This window comes from Anser anser (genome assembly GCF_964211835.1).
Source record: "Anser anser genome assembly, chromosome: 1".
NCBI classification, from domain to species: Eukaryota; Metazoa; Chordata; class Aves; order Anseriformes; family Anatidae; genus Anser; species Anser anser.
Window position 1 is genome coordinate 175,486,781 of NC_139720.1, and position 21,124 is coordinate 175,507,904.

General features: G+C 37.8%; 1 long non-coding RNA gene across 1 annotated transcript; it reads right to left on the reverse strand.

Annotated features, from left to right (window-relative positions):
* Nucleotides 1-13,711: 13,711 nt before the first annotated feature.
* Nucleotides 13,712-18,611, reverse strand: LOC310883710. Its single transcript, XR_014573675.1, has 3 exons — nt 16,878-18,611; nt 16,288-16,432; nt 13,712-15,344 (listed from the first exon to the last, which is right to left on the reverse strand). It is a non-coding gene; the product is annotated as an uncharacterized lncRNA (long non-coding RNA).
* Nucleotides 18,612-21,124: the final 2,513 nt, after the last annotated feature.

The window sequence follows — 21,124 nt, forward strand, 5'->3', positions numbered from 1 at the left end:
TCAGACAGCTTTGAAGATCTCCAGGAAGGGAGATTCCACAGTCTCTGTGGGAAACTCATGCCAGTGTTCAGCCACCTTCACTGTAAAGTGTTTCCCAATGTCCAGAGGGAACCTTCTATGTTTCATTTTTTTGCCCATTGCCTCTTGCTCTATTACTGGGGACCACTGAAATGAGTCTCGCTCTATCCTTTTTGCATCCTGACTTCAGGTTTTTATATGTATTGATAAGATCCCCCCAAGCCTACTCTTCTGCAGGCTGAACAATACCAGCTCTGTCAACCTTTTGTCATAGGACAGATGCTCCAGTCCCTTAACCATCTTCATGGCCCTTTCTTGTACTCTCTCAAGTAGCTCCATGTCTCTCTTGTACTGAGGAGCCCACAGCTGGAAACAGTACTCCAGGAGTGGCATTACCAGTGCTGAGCAGAGGTGAAGGATCACCTCTGTCAACTTCCTGGCCATACTGTGCATAGTGCAGCCCAGGATACTGTTAGCATTCTTTGCAGGGAGGGCACGTTGCTGGCTCATGTTCAGCCTGGTGTCTACCAGGACCCCAACGTCCTTTTCTGCCAGGCTGCTTTCCAGCTGTGTGCCCCATAGTATGTACTGGTGCCTGGGGTTGTTCCTTCCCAGATGCAGGACTTCGCACTTCTTGTTGAACATCATGAGGTTCCTGTCAGCTCGTTTTTCCAGCCTGTGGAGATCCATCAGGATGGCAGAACAACCCTCTGGTGTATCAGCTACTCCTCCCAGTTTTGTGTCATCAGAAAACTGTCTGAGGCTGCACTCTGCCATATCATACAGATCACTGCTAGTTGTCTGCTACGACAGTTCATATAAGAATTTCATCCTAATATCAAAGTGTTATTTTAAGCAATTACTAAATTTAAAATAACTTCCTTGGGTATTTTTTTTTCCAGCAAATATACAAAAAGATATTTGCATATTCACATTCTGTGTAAGAGCAATGGACCTTTACAACATTGCTTTACTTGCACAACAGTACTTAGCTCTTTTGCATGCTCAACCACTTGACCAATAACAGATACCACTAATCAAGTCATTAAAAATTGGAAGAGTTAATCAATTTTCTTTAGAAAATTTTGCTTGATAATTTTGAGCTACAGATTAATTTTAAATAGTACAATGTCTATGACTGTAGTGCCTCTTTTTACATTTGAACAACCGAGTAAAGCAGCTTCACATTTGTAAAAGGTGTTATTAAAGTTTAATCAGTTCCCTCTTCTATTGCTATTTTTAACTGTCTAATTTTTATTGAGTACTCTAAAACACCATTGAAAAGCAATATACCACCTAATCTAGCAGAAAGAAAAATAACAATAACCTCAGAAAACTATAATTCTAATAGTGAAAACTATGAAATGAGTTAAATAAGCATCTATTGTAATTTTACCAACACTTAATGAATGGTATTACCTTTTCCATCAGCATAATTCAGCAATATACTTAAGCATGAAGCGCCCAAATAAAATTTGTAAGGATATTTGGAAGGAGGGAACATCTGCACCTTAAGTGGTATTTGATCAAGGAGCTTTTCGTTGTCAAAGCGGATAATAAGAAAAGATGGAAGCCCTGAACAAGCACATACAGAGATTCAGACCTGACCAACAAATTATAGCAGAAGCAGTAAGGAGAAAAAAATCCTGTCAGTCTCACTAATTGATGAGGTTATATAACATGTAGGAATCTTTAATACAGTTAGAATAGCCAACTGAGTATCTTAACAAAGTGTAACTAAGGTAAAGGGGGTTTTGGTGCCAGTCAATGGACTCAGATGAGGGGTCTGGGCACCCTGTCCTGTGGTGGCTGCTTCTGGAACTGGTGAGGTCTTAGCATCAGCTCCTGGAGCGGGTGGGGGTCTTCAGCCTCCAGCCCCTGGGACAGGAGTGGTGTGTGTCCCCAGACCTCCTGCCGGGGGACAGGGGTGAGTGAGGTGAGTGAGGGTCTCTGTGCTGGCAGCTGCAGCAGGGTCACAGCTCATGTACCTTGTGCCAGCTGCTGGGGGCAGCATCTGTCTGCCCCAGACTGGGTGTGCCTGTGTATTTACTGGCAAACCTCACTCTGGAGCAGCCAGGGAGTAGGGAACCCTTGTCCAGGCAGGGGTATCAGGTGGGCAGGAGGCTTGTGCTGTTATTTGAGGGGACCCACAAGTGTGGGTGCCTGTGGGATAAGTGGGTGAGTGTTTCATGTGTGCAGTAAGGTGGGCTAGGCTCCAGCAGCCTTACAGTAAGAGTCCCAGGCCAGAACAGCTAGAGGAACTGTCTTACTCCTAACATCCATTAGCAGAATTAAAAATGATATATAAAAGCTAAACAGTTCTTTCATACTGCTGTGCTCCCAGGATAGGCTTGGACAAAGCCGGTATATAACTGTAGTAGATTTCTTTTTCTAGCTCTAGAAGGTTAGTAGTCATCACGTCATCTGATTTTTAAACCTACAGTTTGCACCTAAATATAATTTAATTGAATACTTCTAAGAACTTCTTCCTCTCTACAGATAATCCATAACTAAGAAGGTAAAGAACAGTAAGGAAGTCTGAATTTGTCTCTTTCATATATGACTCAGGTCCAAAGTACTTAGTTTCTTGTCCCAAGTGTACCTCACGTGCATCTAGTTTGGCAGATGCTGAATTAAGCCCAAAGATTGGAAAGTTTCTTGAATTACATCTTCAGAAGCTGGATTTTTAGCTCATCAAAGGAGTTTAAAGAACATAAAGATGCTCTAACATCTATACCTAAAGCAACCAGAAAAAGTAGCACAAATGGAAGATGAATAATTGGCTCTCTAATTGTGTTTTTTAAAGGTGTGGAGAGAAATGCTGGACAAGTCTGTAGAAACAAACAATAGAAAAATTAAACAGATATAGCATGGTAAAAAGCTTGACCCATTTCTAGCCCAGTACCTAATTCTACTTTTCTGGGGGGTTAGATGAGGGGAGGATGTTTGAACAGGGATGAGATTAGACCCACAGTAGCCATGTGTACATGAAGAACAAGACTGTTCTTCCCTCCACTTGCAACTACTGGCAATCCAGCTACAAATTTTACACAGTGCTTATTGCCTTATTGCTTAACCTTAAACCAGCAGTCCCTGGATTTCCTCTGGAAGAAGGAAGAATATTAATCTGTCTGTTTTGATTTCTTTCACAGTATTGGGAAAATAATAATAATAATAATAAAACTTTTCTGCCAAGCCTCCCATATTTTAATACAGTGAATAAAACATCACTTACGAGCGTATTTTATTTTTGTTGTTGCTGTTTTTTGTTTTTTTTTGGTGACAATAGGATTCCAAGCTCTCAAAAGATTTGTGTAAAATCTCCGTATCTTGGTTTAATGATAGATATAATATGATATATATATAATGATAATATGATATATATAATATATATATATATATAATGATATAGATATAATATGGATGGTTTTCTCCACTTGTATCATGGGTTATATCTACATCAAGTGCTCTTTAAGTAAGGGAAAACCAAGTAAGGGAAATTTCCTCAAGAAAATTCTGTCATGTAGGGAGCTAATTTAAAGCAGGTATCATGTGAACTGGTCCGTGTCACTCAGTCATGAGCTTGTTCTATTATTTAGTATCACAATGCTATTGTAAAGACATGTCTATACCTATTAAAAATAAAAAAATAAAAAGTCCCATTATCTGTCCTCTGGCTCTCCTCACCATGTTTTAAACTCCTTAAATCACCACATTAAAATAGAGTAACTTCGCCCATACTGCCAACTAGAAATATCTTGTTATGTCCTATACCCATGCCCAGTATTGGCTAACAGTTTTGCCAGGCATGCAGAAAAAAATAAAAATAAAAAAATCACAACGTAGACAAATGTTTAAGCCTATTTAGTTTACTGTTAAAGCTGATACAGTTTTCACTCTGAAGAGTTCAGAGACTCATTAAAGAACAGAGCATTTTTGTGTGAGGTGTTTCATTCCAAAGCAGCTTCTAGCTGACCCAATTTTTTCAGTCAAGGTAGTAGGACTAAACACTAGTGATAATCTATTTCTCAATAGATATGTATTGGTCCACACTACTATTATAGACCTTCTAGGCTCAGGTAAACTTCTGAACTTTTGACCCTCTTCTTTTAGTTCATATGCATCTTTGAAGAATAAACTTAAATATGTATATATCATAATGGCGTGTGAAATGCTCATGGTTTGATACCAGGGTTCTACCTTGTGTTGTCCTTCATCTGACTGTACTTTTAAAATAATTGTTCTTTCTTAGTCTATCTGAAGTTTAAAGCAGATGGCAAAATTGCCCATCTTCCTAGTAAAATGTAATCTGCTACAAAATAAGGAGGGACAGAATGCAGATTTAGAAAAATAAGTCAATTTCATCATTCAGGAATGTAAATCGTAGAGCTGTAATATTCTTTCTGAAACTTCTTAATGATCAGTTACTAAAATAGCCAAACCAAGAATGTCAGCCTTACAGCTGCAGCTTCTTAGAACTGATCATAGCTAAACCCTGTGCTCTCCAAATTTTTAATCTAATACTGTGCATCCTGCCTATCACCTATTTCTCTTTGTGCAGCAACATTTGATCACTGATTGAGACTCAGTATGCATACCAGTAATTAACCCTTCTGCCCAGTGCTTTGTTAACCACAAAAGACAGATTAAATTTCTAAGAATTTTTACTTAACAAACGCTAAGAGCTTTTGATCACCCTAGCTCAAGTTTCCACCCCAAAAACCCTGGAAGTTCGTTCATACCCTTTTATCACCCAAGAATGAGTTAAATATAGTTCCACATTGACAAATAGTGATTTCCCACAACTGTATTTATATAAAATGGAAATTTTAACCTTGAGTTACTGAACAACAAGTCAGTCCTCACCATCCCTTCACAGTTCATTTTCAGTTAGGTTTTTCTTCCCGAAAAGTCTTTGTTTCAAAGTAAGGAATATGTAGTATTGTGCTTTACTAGCTATCCCAGCTGACATGACGGAAGCCCTAGAGCTGTTAGAAAGGTTCTCACTAGCCTTCCAGCATTTCTCATTTGCTTCATTTCATGGGTCTCTTTTTGTCCATTGTCACTACTGGTCTTGTACTTCACTGATCCTTCTCTGGCAGGATACCTTATGCAACAGTATCTAACACAGTGCTGCTCCTTTGGAAAACAGACTGTATTAAGGTTAGCTCTGCACCTACACCACTAAAGGTAATAAAAGTTATTTTAACAGTGTCTCTGAGTATGGGTCCTTTACCCTAGCCCAAGCAATGTCTACATGAAGCTGACACATTGATCACAGTATACGATACTTAGTTCTCTTCTTACTACAGTTCCAAACATGAATACATGTAGTCTTCTCTGCAGTGTTAAAATTTATTGACTTTTTGTTTATCTAAAAAAAAAAAAAAAGATAATAATAATAATGTAACTAACATGCAAGAAACATTTAATTCAGTTGACTACCCCTGCACATACTCTGTTAGGGGACCACTTTTTTAGGCAGTCCTTGGGGAAAGGATCTGTTTCTTCATAAGCAGTGCGAGCAAAGAGCTCCCTAAGCACATGAGTGCTTAATTTAATGCTGCAGTTTTGTACATTTGTTTTCAATTACACATCTTGGAACATCTCGCTTCCAAGGCAAATCTTCGTAGTTCTTTTTTTTTTTTTTTTTTTTTTTTTGGTGTTCTTAAAAGACATTTAAAGAGGGAACTTGAAAACATCATTAGTTGCAATTCATCCTTGATCCTTTCATCTCTCAGACCTTATTTAAACTTCAAAGTCTTGACCCATTCAAATGATTTAAATGAGTGCTCTGAACTTGAACAAGATACATGACAACCAATAAAACTGCTCATAATATAAGCTCTCTTCATTGTGGAATTTCCTAGTTAGGAATGACAGAAAAACGTGTAATATCTGAGAAGAAATATTAATTTTGTGAAAGAACAAGATGGACCTTAAAAAATGAAATATTCTTATTACATTTTTATTTCAGCCTCATAGCAGCTGCTTAACATGTTGATTGTACTCGACATATTGTGATTTTTCAGCATGGTCAATATATGAAATCACATTCTCTCTCCAATGGCCAAATTCATGCAAACACAATGAAAGGCAAAACAGTAACATGACTCATCATAACTGGATGATTATTTTTTTTTAATTAAGCTAAAGAAATGTATAAAAAATCTGAGGGTATAGTGCTGTGGCTTAATCCAGCAGGCAGATAAAGGCAGCTAAGTACCCCACAGCCATTTGCTTACTCCCTGCCCCCCCCCCCACCCCCCACCCCCCCCGAGTAAAAGCTCATAGGTTGAGATAAAGACAGTTGAATAGGACAGAAAAGGAAGAGAAATAATAATGATTATTATAATAATAATAGAATATACAAAGCAAGTGATGCACAATGAAATTGCTTACTATCTGCTGACCGATGCCCAGCCCATCCCCATGTAGCTGTACCCCCTACCCCAGCCAACCACCCCATATAAATTATTCAATATGATGCCATGTTATGGAATATTCCTTTGGCCAATCTGGGTCACCTGTCCTGGCTGTGTCCCCTCTCAGCTCGTTGTGCACCCCCAGCCTCCCTGCTGACAAGACAGCATGAGAAGTTGAAAAGTGCTTCACTTAGTGGAAGCACTGCTTTCCAACAGCTAAAACATCAGTGTGTTATCAGCATTATTCTGTCCTAAATCCAAAACACAGCACCAGACCGGCTACTAGGAAGAAACTTAACTCTATCCCAGCCAAAACCAGGACACATAGCCTCACTCTGCTGCATATCTTGTTTCTCTCACCTTTTAAAGTTCATGATTTTCTTTCCATTTCATTGCTCATCCTTCCTCTAGTCATTTCCCCTTATAACCACTGAAAAAGAAATGTGGCATGGTAATATTAATATATATACATATGTTTTTATGATTAATTGAGAGCTTCTGGGAGCACACAGATAGTAATCTTATTTTCATTTTCTTTTCAAATTTTGTAACCCTTCACAACCAAGAAGAGCTTCAAAACTGGACTGTAGCATACTTCAACAGTTAGAAGTGGCTCTAGATTTGGAAAAACAAAGCAAAACAAAACAAAACAAAAACAAAAACAAAAAAAAAACAGCAGAAGGCCCTAGTCTGGGAACTGTACTGCAATAACCCTGAGCTAGCTCCTAATGACCATCAGATCAGTACCAACCAGCTTCTAAGTGATTCTAGAAGAGAATAATAATCCTCCCTTCCTTTGTGGCTTGAGTGAAGGATGGCCAGAATAGCCACTCTTGGGGAATGAAGAGGCTGCTCAGACACTGTTCTTGCTCTTCTTCCTTCAAATAGTATTAAGGAGCCTGGAGCAATTTAAGAGAATTTGTTTGTATCGCGTATTGTCTTGCGGAAGTTGGGAGAATTTGGTTTGCAAAACAGGTGAGCTCCAGTGGGGTAAGCATGCTGCAGCCTTTGAAAAGGCATTTTAAACTATGCTTTTCTCACTGTAATCCTAAAGCTCTAATGTCCTTGAAATTAATATCATTTCATGTTACATTATAAAAACTCAGAAATATATAAGAACATAATGCCTGCATATATTTTTTATATCATTTTATCTCTAAAAACTTAAATGCAACCACTCCCTCTTAAAGGAAAAGTGCAAGTAGTTCTCATTAATGCTATTGACCACTACAGACCAAACTGTAGTCATAGTCTTGAATAAGGTAAGAAAGAATAAAAAAAAGTAGAATGAGCCAGTTCTATCAGAGTGCAATTCCTGATTTTGTCACCCAGCTACATCCCGTGTTCTGCTTACTCTCATTTATTTCATAATCATGTCATTCAGAATCTCCTCCAAAAATCTGCAAGTTACTAAGGTCACTCTAACATGCTTGTATATTTCTCTAGCTCCCTTTTTTAATACAGTTGCTGTATTGGCTAGTAATATTTACTAATTCCACTACTAACTTGATACAATTATTAAATATTCTTGTTATTTATATTGTAATTCCATTTATTATGTGGAAAAGTATCATTGTGTTATGTGAGGTGCTTAATATGTGTCAGTCGATGAGAGTTCTTTCACTGAGTTGAGAGGAAACATGATCAGGCTGCTTACTGGAGACAGAGGGCTATAAATCAAATGTTCTCCATTCTCATATTCCTTTTCATGCTGTACTATGGCTCTGGGATCAATAAAAGCCCTCATCAGTGGTATATAACTGTACAAGTAGTTTCTTATGCTCTAGCCCAAAATTTGTCAGGTTTATTCCTTCAGTCCAATGCAAGCACTGTTGCCATCTGTGCAAAGGATTTACTTAATTTCTCATTTTGTACTAATACGTAGATCAAAGGCCTTTTCCCAGGCAAAATATATTTCACTATCTTCTAACCTTCCTAGTTGAGAGCACAGGAATTTATTTACTGCTTTATTTACAGTGATGATAAGAGTAGCAAGTAATTGTTATAGACACTGTTTTCTTTGTACAAATCACCATTTAAAACAGCCATTTCCACCACTGAAATTTCTCAATACATCATCGTCATTTTTACTTTGTAATACTCTGCTGACACCTTCTGGAATACAACACTATTTTGTAACTTCATAGCAGACTTGTGATGGAGTCACTAAAGAAAATCATTCTGATGTCACATACACCAAATCACAAATATCACTGCATCTTTATACTATTAGTTTCAGTTTTCACTGATTTTAAAGTATCAGAATCATAGGACAAATAGAAAAACATAATAGAAATAAATTATCTAGATTGAGGGAATTAAGTTTCAGGAACATGCCTATACTGCTAATGTCTATGATATTTGATGCTGTCCATAAGGACCTAACTATTGGAATCAAGAGTTTAAGGGAAAATCTCTGATTTTTTTTTTAAAAGTGAGTGGAGGTTAAAATCAGAAACAAAACAACATTGCAACCTCTATCTTATCGTCCCCTTAGAATTCCTCTTTATGTTTTGTTCCCTATCAGCGTACGTATCTGAATGTGGAAGTCTTGAAGCACATTACATTTCACCACTTGAACGTGAATATGATCTAGTTATGCATGACCTCTGCATGAGCCTAGTAGGTTTATGGGAGACCTTCAGCCTTCTGGAGCTGAAGCCAGAGGCCATGCACCCACTCCTCAAATGACAAAAAATACATGTGTTTAGACTACTGAATCCCCTCGTTGTATTCAAAACAAAACAAAACAAAACAAAACAAAACGTTTGTTTCTTTTTAAAAAAATATTCTAAAGACAGAACAGATGATTCATAAAGTTTAGCATTTAAACGTTTGTGCCTTTAACGCAGTCACAATAATAATGCCGTGCAATAATAATGATTAATCATTTTGCTTTTTTGAGAGAAAGGGTATTTTATTTATTTATGTGTTTATTTTTTTGTGGCAGGTTTTTTTTTGTTTGTTTTGTTTTGTTTTAAAGTGTGTCTTTATTAGCACGGTTTAAAAATTCTCACAGAACAGATTTCCAGTGGAAAACATTGATTCAAAGTACAAAGTACATAATTATTATTTATAGTTCATATAAAATACACATGAAATCATCAAATTCTTTACTTTTTGTGTAATAAAAACACATTCTTCATGGTAATCACACTATATCCTATATAGTCTAATATATATTCTATATATATACGCTATGTATAGAATAAGAAATATACCTGCATATCAAACAGGACTACAGAGACCTAAGAGCTGGATTTACAAGGGTGTTTGCTCAGGTTTTCTCCTCAAAGTTACCAATCAAAAGAAAGGGCAGGCAGAAGTAAGCATATAACACAGAGCAGCATCTGGCTGCATATCTGGTGTTGTCAGCAGGGTTTTGGCTTCTGTGATCATGAGATGCTCTTCAAAGACTGTGAGCTACTTCAGAGAGATGGGACCCATTTATCAAAAAGGGACAATGATATCTTTGCTATTAGGCTAAATAAAATTTTGAAGTGGCTTTCACCCAGATTTTTGATGACTGGTGTCCAAATCTTGGAAACAAGACGTGACCCAGGTGACAGCGTGAAAGTGCAATGGGAACAGATGCAACACTTCCCTCAAAAACAAGGGACAGATGGCAGATCATCTCAAGTGCCCATATGCCAACGCTTGTATTCTGGGAAACAACAAGAAGAAAGGGAACTCCATGTGTAGTCACAGAATTACGTTATCATTGGAGATACAGAAGCTTGGTAGGATAGGTCATAGGACTGGATTACTGCAATAGTCAACTGCAGACTATTTAAGACAGAAGTTAAGTGGAGGGGGGTTATGGTGCATGAAAATAAATAAATAAATCAGTTTGAGCATCTGGAGATTAGCTGTAGACAAGAGGACAGATCTGTAAATCGGATGGGCTGATATTTAGAGGACTTGAAATGTTGACCTGAGTAAGGGTTGAATCAGATGATCTCCAGAAGTCCTCTCCAACCTGAACTCCTGATTCCATTGTGCCATGAAATTATTGGGGGAAAACAATCCTTGTTAGGAAAAAAATCACAGTGGGACAGACCAGGAATGTTCCTCAATGGGAAATGATGGGGTGATGCAGAATTTCTGGTGTGAGTAACTACATCAATTGGATTAATGAACCTAGCTCTTATTAACAGAGATAATGCACATTGATGTTAAGTAGTCCTTTCTCCTTTAATAGTTGAAGGAGATCCAAAAATTAGTTCAGAGGAAACTGAAGACTCAGTTTATCTTGGCTCACAAAGTGTGAAAAGAAGCAGCAATACTGGAAGTCAAGCAATGCTATCCATCTGTATTTTTTTCTTAAATTGCATAAAACTAATATCCATGAAGCTCACTTAGTTATTTAGCAGTTTGATAAGATAGTTTCAAAGGAACTAAGAAGTTATGTACTTAAGTTCTTAAACTGCCACTAGAAGCTGAGTATATGGACTCCAATATTTCTCCATCTATTTAAGATCATTTCTACTTTTCAGAAATATTGTTATATAAACTGTGAGATAGCCTAGTGTGGATTCTCTTTTGCTGTTGCAGTGATTATGTATTTTGAATAATGTTTTATCTCTTTTGTGTTTCTGAGTGAAGTTTTGTTAGTTCCTAAAGAATGTTCCTGACAGAATCTAGTGAAAAACTTTTACATGAAACAAACTTTAGCCTACAGTTTCTAAAAGTATACAAAATCCTTGTATGGGGAATGGAATTTATGTGTATATACAAAGACTTCTAAATCACATCAGAGCCTTTGCCATATTCATGAAGACTGCCCATCAAGAAAGCAAGCATATGAGACATCGGTAGTTCTACACATAAAACAGTGGTAAAAATTGAATCCAAAGTACTAGTAATGACAGTGAGCAGGAAAAATTGTTGTTTTATTTTATGGTGAACATTGGCTGCCTTATTACTGCTGATATCCCTCAAACATCCTTATGGCTGCACTACCACAAACATTAGACTAAAGCTGGCCGGATTAGAGCACGTCCTAGAGAGAGTAAAACAAATTGCAAACATCACTGTTTTTTCTGGATGCAGGACAAAGAAACAAAGGCCTTTTCCCACACTCATGGGAAATTTAAACGTGCTGTACAAGTTAGAGGAAACTTAGACCTACTGCAGTAAGTAAAACTGGGCTAGGACAAGGGCTCTTTCACTTGTCCCTGCTCCTGATATTAATTCTTAAAACACTCCCAAGCATGATTTTGAATCTCAGTCTCTCAGAAAACACCCAAGAATGGTCTGGGGGTAAGTGTGTACCTGTTGTCTGTCATAGTAGTATGAGAAAATTAAAACATTCTTCTTTCAGATGAGGAAGGAAAAAGGACTTTTAAGTCAAGTGTATTTATTACTGCAGGTGTAACCAATATCAAATGACACAAGGACATCTGCAAAAATCCTGGTCTACACAATTCCACATAGTGCATGGAAAAAAAAAAAATGCAGAAAAATAAATAAGGATAAAACTTACTCTTACCACTAATGTGAGTATGGTAAAATAACGACGGAAACTGGAGACAAAATGTGAGGCTGCAGATGACTGTACACAAAGATAATGCAAAAACAATCCTTTTACTTCTGTTTGTTTCATCAGACATGATAAAAACACCAAGATTATTTTTTTCTTTTGAACTAGTACTTACTCCTTTTATTTTTGTCATAGTTTCCCTTCCCTTCCCTTCCTTTCCCACCCCGCCCCGCCCCTCTCCTTGCTTTTTGTCTTGCCTTGCCTTGTCTTTCTTTGCCTTTCCCTGCCTTGCCTTACCTTGCTTTGCCTTGCCTTGCCTTGCCTCATCTTGCCTTGCCTTGCCTCACTTCGCCTCTAGATGATAGGATATAGTCGACGTACAACAGACAGGCTATACCTTTAAACTACCTTGCTGACTTAGCTATAGTTCACATCCCACATTATTTGCCATATGAAAGTACTAAAGCTTTGTATTCACAGGTCTGGAAATCCTAGTTCTCCATAAATGATATTTGACTGTACCTCTCTGTTAGATGCAGAACAATATTTTCTTGTCTTGGCAGGCATTTCATTAATAAAGTATTATGAAAACACTGTGCAAGCTAACTAAATAATATACCTGCCATAAGCAGTTATGTATAGTATCTATAGCTGCAGAAAAAGAGAGAGAGAAAGAAAGACTTGAAATTTTCTTCCTTAGCTACGTAAAAGCTTTTTTTTTTTCCTCGAATAGCTCAAATTTCATTATTATTTTTACTTTTCAACCAGAAGACCTTTTGAAGTTAATCTACTGCATGAGTGAATAGATCATCCAATATCCAGTGCTATCTAGCATAAAACTTAACTGATTCTCTAGGTCTTAGGAGAAAGAAAAAATAAAAAAAGGTTAACAAATACATTTTCCTTATTTAAGCTCTGACCTTCTCGGGGGCATCTGAGTTCCTTTCACACTCTTCTTAATCACTTACATTCACACTGTGAATTTTGGCCTTTTTCATGGTAATGAATCTTTCTTCTCTGAATCTGTTGGCAGAGTTCACTGTTCATAACACGATCTAAACACATCTCCAAGATAAATTTGAGAAGCCAAGGTTTTCTTAATGAGCAGTAACAAGAATATGCAATGAAACAGTTGTACCACTTGATGGAGACATAATCAAGTTGCCAGCTAAACTGCTTATTCTAAAAATTAATGAGCACAGCTGTAGCTGTCATTAGAAGACTGAATCTACTCAATTTTCTGGGAATTCAATAACTTGTGAACCTGGCCTACTTTACAGTGGGTTGCATCAACCTGCCAACCTTGGAATAATTCTTTATGCTATTATCAAGATAAACTATAATTTAGTTTGCTGTATGAGAATGCCCTGAGAGCAACCCCTCACTGTTGATTTCTCCCCCAACACACAATCAACAGCCACATTTTGCCTATAATTACCAGTGGTTTTTTTTCAGATATTTAAGAGAACTGGAGAGGTTTCAGCTGTTTACCTTTTTTTACTGAAGGTTTGTTACTTTTTTTTGTTCTTTCCAGAGAGGAAAGCAAACAAAATTCTTCATCAAAAATCAAAACAATTGTTTGAAGAACACTGGCAACAATCTAGGGAAATGCTATTATCTCTGAATGTCCTTGTCGAAATTCTTATCTTATTTTCACAAGACACTTCTTTCCCTTAGGACTTGTGAATATTTTACATTTAAAGTTGGAATGTAAGCATATTTGCATGGGGCTCTACTCATTTCCGAAAGAGGCACACTTCAAACGTGAGAACAGGCTTGTGGACATTTGATTAACACTGCCTACATGCCAATAAATTACTGGTAGACATTTTCAAGCTTCATGGAAGGTGACATAATGAATATGAAGAGAATGAGTAATTCAAAAATAATAGGATTTTTTTTTTCCATCAGCTGCAGGATCTTCACATACTAAATTAACAGGGAAGACATCGAAGACTCATTTCAACTTGTTGTATGCTTATAAAACCAATTTTCCACCTTCTCTGTTATATAGGAATTGCTGATTGGAAGCACTTTCTATTTTCAGTTGAAAGGCAGTGTAAAACTCCATGCAAGGCTAATATTAACTGACATTTTAGACCATGCATGGGGTTTCAGATCAGAAGATCAGAACCACAGTGTATTTATATTTGTTTTCTCATTCAGGGGCAAGAAATGGTATACAGGTGTGCTTTCCACTTCCAAAAAACAAGTGGTTTGGGAAGACAGTGACGGAAGGAAAAAAAAAAAAAAAGCAGAATAATTGTCTTCCACACATATATCATTATTTCTCTGCTCAAAGGAAAAACACAAGTATGAACAAAGAGACTTTATATTTAAAATGCCACATAGATTAAATGAAAATCACTGATTTCAAGATTGGACAGCATTCTCATGTGGTATAAAAGCATAAACTGAGTTGAACTGCTCAGTGATTTACACCAAAATAATCTGTCAACCCTGGAGGTGACAGATTCATGGATGAACTGTGCCTTGCACTTTATGTAAAGTTTTGTCATGATTTTAACAGTTTCTTTTTCTATTTATTCATGATTTTGTATCATCTTCTGAATAATGTTTTTAATGGTTTTAAATGCCCTTTTACATTAATAGGAATTGTATATGTTGAGTACATCTGATAATCAAGATTTTCTATTACAGCTTCTAGACTGTCAGCTCTCAAAACCCTGGCCAAGGGCTTCATTGCACGCTGCAGTATTTTGGCTGCAGTATTTTGATCTCTCATGCTCAACTTGCATGCTCCTAAACATCTCTCAATATAATAGACTGTAGTAGTGTCTCTTCCTTATGATACATTTCTGGGACGGCAGTATGTCCTGTTAAACATATAACATCTTTACATGAAAGGTAAACCACTTGGACCTCTTAACTCCCCATGTATTTGCTGAAACACTGATGTGCTCATTCTTACTCTCAAGCATCTAAATCATTGGGCACTATGACTTATTCTACAGACCCAGAAACAATATACAGATAAGACAGTTTACAGGGTTTACAAGAAAGTCTGTCATTCTGTTATATAGCCTAAGAAATACACTTATCCCACCACAACAGTCAGACACTTTATGTCTTCCCTGCATCAATGTTCTCTCCAGTCTTGAGTATTTCCTCTTCCTCCCTCCATCGGTCTTCTCCTCTGGAACACAAAACTTCCTATTCTCTTTCACATGTTTGATAAGAGTTTTAATCCTAGTCAGTTTTCAGATTGCATTCTTAGCTAATAGTCTTGATCAACTTCAGCAGATTACCAAAATCACAGAAATGTAGTTCAATGTCTGGATGGGCTCTTTTGCTTGATTTGAACACATTTTTTTGCCTAAGGTATTTCTTTTCTAACAGAAGATCATCAAATTCAACCAGGCTGCTTTATGGGTTGCATCTGTTGTCCAGAACTACACCTGAAGTTGAAAGTTAAAAAAAGTTGAAAAAGTAATCAAGTCTCACGTACTTAAGGAAATGTATAATCTCACACTTATATTTATAAAATCCTCAGTATCAAACAGAATAGCTAGAATAGCTCATACATAGATTCTGTATGTCAACATAGAATATAACTGAAACAAGTTAGGGAAAAACTTCCTTTAAAGCAAGAGATGGGTAACAGACAAAGGGAGATAAATGCCTGGACTGTGAGATTGTTCTCTCTCATTAAAATGAATGAGAACTGGCAGCACATGATCCATCACAGGAGCAGATATGATGACAAGATAGCCCAAGAGGCACCAGTGTAGCATAGAAATAGTTGTACTTTCATTTGCCCTGTGCAAATTGGAGACAGGCTTCCAGTACAGGATTAGCTTGGATATACATGATGAAAAGTAATGCAATGTTATTTGTATCAGTTGACTCTCACCATTACAGATGATGACAAGTGAGAAAATGAAGTTCTTGTTTCTTCATAACAGGAATGATTTGGATAATGCCCTTTCCAGAACTATCAGGACAGGATGTTAATTGCACAAAACATCCATATATCACAAAAGAGCTGTTTTCAATCTCAGCAGCACACCCTTCATTAATCACTAGGGAGCAGGGGAGAAACTCATTTCCCTGCAAGCGCATGATTCAGTAACAGGATTTTTAGTAGTCTCATGGCATGGCTCTGATAACACTAAGCAGACTACCGTCAGGCATGGCTAGCAGAGAATGCAGAATCTTACTAGAGTTCGTGACCCATACTGAGCCTGTACTTCCGTTAGAAAGATATGAATCGTTGGAGTGAAAAACACCATATCTTACATAAACTATAACATTTCCATTATGTATTATTATTTTTTTCTTTTTTAATGCCAAAACCAAGCTGTTTCTTCCTTTCTGTGGTATTATACTGCCCATAATTACCTTGGCAGGTGAACACAAGTTAATTTTGACCACCATTGCTTTGTGCTCCAAGCTGACTTGACATCATACTGGTTCATTTTAGGGTCATCTCTGCTACCCGCAGATATACAGCTTCCATTCATCTTTGGAGACAGACTGAGAGAGTCTGCAAGAGACCAAGGAGACAGTTCCTGAGTGGTTTACAGTCTTAATTTCCTAGTAATTGAGCCATATTAACTAAATTTATTTTGGATGCAGAGCGTGCAGACCCTACTCTTTGTTCGAACAAAAAGCAGCAGCATGGGGACAGGGAAAGCTGTGTTGTGGGGCATATTTCTGTGCCCCTGCAACAGCATCATAGGCCTGCAAAGTCCCTCGGCTGTTTCTGCGTCTGCACTGTTTCTTCACTCATTTTGGTCTCTCATTCTTCCCTCTTTTCTATCTTTGTCACACTTGCAGACTACCCTGTGCTGCAATGCATACACTCCTCACTTCGAGCATCTTCAAGTTGCAGTAAAGGAAAGGTGACTCTCCACAACCCACCTGGTACAGAGTTCAAAACCTAGAAAACAAACAAACAAACAAAAAACAACAACAACAACAAAACACACCTTTTCTTTGTAACTAAATGCTTCATCTTCCAGCATAACTTTCCATGGCAGACTTTGTGCAAAGACAAATAGAATGTGCCAAACCTCCCCTCTTATAGGAGGACCTGGACAGTCACCATCCTCTGCAGGATAAAAAGAAATCTGTAACAATCTGGACCTGCAAAAGAACCAAGAAATCTCAGTACTGAATACCAGTAATTCCAGGTAGCCCCAGAAAACCACAAAGTGGAGTCTCAAACTCAGATTTTTTTCTGAAACGTGGAAATTACTCTTGCCAGCAGTTTCTAACCAGGACCAAGTTTCATTAGATAGCTTTTGCTACTGTTTCTGGCAGCCTAACTGAATCAACATGTGCAGCATTTAATTTTATGCACACAGGTTTATGGGAATAGTGTCTCCTGTATGAACAAGAGTTAATCTATGCTCCAGGACTTGATGAGTCCAAGATAGTTTTATCACTGCAGACACCATCTTTTTTGCTCTTTAATTACACTACTCTCCATAATATATTTTTTTCATTCCAAACAGTTGGAAGAACATTTACTTTTACAGGTCCCCCCAATATATTCAAGTATTTGGCACCCCTATCCTTTGTGAATGTATTTTCATAAAGTTATTTGATTGCAACAAAGCATTATTTGACTGATTATGGAGTAAAGGGGAAAACAGATGAGCATTTTGTTGTCAGTCAAATAGCAAGACAATTTAGACAGATTTTTATGTACTTTGGCATAGTTTTTGAGCTTTTGATTCTTTTTTTTTTTGATCATATAAAACCTGAAAAATTTCCATGTACCATTCAGAGCAGAAACCCTTCACCCTTCATTTAAGTATGTTTCTCTATTTATCACATCAAGCAAAGAAATAACTACCATAAGAGAACTTTGAAGTTCCATTGTTAACCATTCAAAAACCTTTGACACACTGAAAGACTTTTGTACACAAAACATTTATTCTACCTTTTGTATCCATTTGATTATGGTACCCTGCTTGGCTTTTCATTTCTTGCAACCCAATACTATGTTTTTTTAGAATCTGTGAGCTTTTCAAGTACTTAAATAAATAAATAAATGAATAAACAAACTGCAACTAGTTTTTAGGAGTCTATTAAATCAGTTTTGTTAAAATTCCTGCACATTCATGTGTTTCTGTATGCTCTGTTTCATATGGTCAAATAGCTGGAAAATTTGTTGTTGTTGTTGTTGTTGTTTGTTTGTTTGTCTGTTTGTTTTTGTTGTTTTTTGTTTTGTTGTTTTTTGTTGTTGTTGTTGTTGTTTTTTGCCAAAATGCTCTAAAAATAAAATTAAAGAAAGAATGATGAAAATATTTCCAAAGTGACACAAATTGGCTTAATACCTTTTTTTTTCATTTTTCAGTATCTCACAACAGATCAATTCATATAAGATAAATTCAAATGTTCTCGATAGTCATACTGTTCATTCTTTAAAATAAGGCCACACCTTTCTGAAAATAAGTCTATAGTAATTGTTTACTAAAATATCTTCTGTATTTTTTGAAAATGTTCCCATGTTTTGACTAGATCTAGTTCCCAATTTGGCCACAGGTTGACTGGGTCTGTCTCAGCCTCCCCCTCCTATTTACCCTGTCAGGCAACACCCTTTCTACCACCTCCCAGAAACAGTAGGGCTATGTTTAATGAAGGCTAAAAAGTAAATGGTGCATTCTCACTTCCCACTTAAATTGAGTAATTGTCTGTCACTGCTTATTTTGCAGAGTTCTGAGTGAAACGTCAGGCTCAAAAAAGTTAAATGAGCTTGAACAAAAGACAAGCTTTACTTGTCATTGGCTGGCAAGTAACCTACATGATATTAACCTTCTGAAATTATTCACTCAGAATAGAATCTGAGATGACGCATAATTATAAACAGAATTGTAGATCTACAGCACTGCTTAAAAAAAGAAAATCTTCATAAGAAACTGAAATATTTACTGTAATAGGAAATGTTGTCTCTTCATTCAAAATTCCTTAAATAACAGAAGGTGGCATAAACTTTTTGCATTTTTCCAGTAAGTAGAGCTGCGATGGAATTCCACTGAAGCCATTTTCAAGAGGAAATGTGAGAACATTGGACTGGAAGCTGGCAAATGTTGTGCCAATTTTCAAGAAGGGTAAGAAAGAAGACCTTAGCAATTACAGGCCTGTCAGTCTCACATCAGTGCCTGGTAAAATTATGAAGAAGATTATCCTTGAAGTTATTGAAGCACACCTGGGGGACAATGCAGTCATTGGTCCCAGCCAACTTGGGTTCATGAGGGGTAGGTCCTGCCTAACAAATTTGATTTCCTTTTATGATAAGATCACCCATCTAGTTGATCAAGGGAAACCAGCTGATGTGATCTTTTTGGACTTCAGCAAAGCTTTTGACACAGTTTCCCACAGGATCCTACTGGACAAAATATCCAGTATACAACTTAACAAAAACATCATACGATGGGTAAGCAATTGGCTGATGGGCAGGGCTCAAAGGGTTGTGGTAAATGGGGCCACATCTGGCTGGTGGATGGTCACTAGTGGTGTCCCTCAAGGCTCCATTTTAGGGCCAGTCCTCTTCAGTGTTTTTATAAATGATTTGGATGTAGGACTAAAAGTTGTTTTGAGCAAATTTGCCGACAACACCAAACTTGGAGGAGTTGTGGACTCTGATAAGGGTGGAAAGGCCTTGCAGAGAGATCTGGACAGATTGGAGAGCTGGGCGATCACCAACCTCATGAAGTTTAACAAAGGCAAGTGCCAGGTCCTGCACCTGGGAAGGGGCAACCCTGGCTATACATACAGACTGGGCAACGAGATGCTGGAGAGCAGCCCCGCAGAGAGGGATCTGGGGGTTGTGGTTGACAGGAAGTTGAATATGAGCCAGCAGTGTGCCCTGGCAGCCAGGAGGGCCAACCGTCTCCTGGGATGCATCAAGCACGGCATTGCTAGTCGGTCAAGGGAGGTGGTTGTCCCGCTCTACTCTGCGCTGGTGCAGCCTCACCTCGAGTACTGTGTGCAATTCTGGGCACCACAGTACAAGAAGGACATTAAATTATTGGAGAGTGTCCAGAGGAGGGTGATGAAGATGAAGGGCCTAGAGTGGAAGACGTATGAGGAGCAGCTGAGGGCACTGGGCCTGTTCAGCCTGGAGAAGAGGAGGCTGAGGGGGGACCTCATCGCAGTCTACAACTTCCTCACGAGGGGGAGTGGAGAGGCAGGTGACCTATTCTCCATTATCACCAGTGACAGGACCCACAGGAACGGTGTGAAGCTGAGGCAGGGGAAGTTTAGGCTAGACATCAGGAAGAGGTTCTTCACCGAGAGGGTGGTTGCACACTGGAACAGGCTCCCCGGGGACATAGTCACTGCACCAAGCCTGTCTGAATTTAAGAAGAGATTGGACTGTGCACTTAGTCACATGGTCTAAACTTTTGGGCAGACCTGTGCGGTGCCAGGAGTTGGACTTGATGATCCTTATGGGTCCCTTCCAACTCGAGATATTCTATGATTCTATGAACTAATATTTCATATTTTATCTATAAAAACAAAACCAAAGCCAAACAAAACATAAAAAACAAACCAGAAACTAAACTAGTATTTCCAGTGATATTTATGGTATTAATAGACAAATAATTAATATACGGTTTTCTTAAATCTTATGTAGATAGAGTTTAGAATGATAATCCTGAATATTTCCACATATATATTTAAGCATTTAGCTCCTTAAATGAAATTTACAGTGCTCTTAGATGCTGAGATGCCTATGATACATGTGTAAAAGAAGTGAAGGAAAAGTCCTGAGATTCATATCCATCACCCCACTGAGCAGTAGGACATCTTCTAAACCAGACCACCAAAAAAAAAAAAAAAAAAGAAAAAAAAGATGGATGCATCTGAAGTTTGTTTGTTGTTTTTTTCCTAGCCTCCCGACTTTTTAGCTGCAGTCAAGTAGCTGGTTTTATACAGTTCAAAGTGTGATCATACACTGATCTGGAGAAATGGCTTTAGCTCCAATAATTCACAGAGAAAAGGAGCTGTTCCTAAAAAGGGTTGGGGTAGCTCCTTTTTTCTCTCTCAGGCACCATATCCTGAACGGTTGAGGTACTGCTGTTAGCATCCCTCCTGGGCTAGCAGAGTGAGTTCATTATTTCCAGAATTAACACCAGGGAGTAGTTCAAGAAATGGTCCTGAGACTACAGTTTAGATGCAGACACACCAAATTTTATTCTTTTCCCAATGCCTGTCACTATAA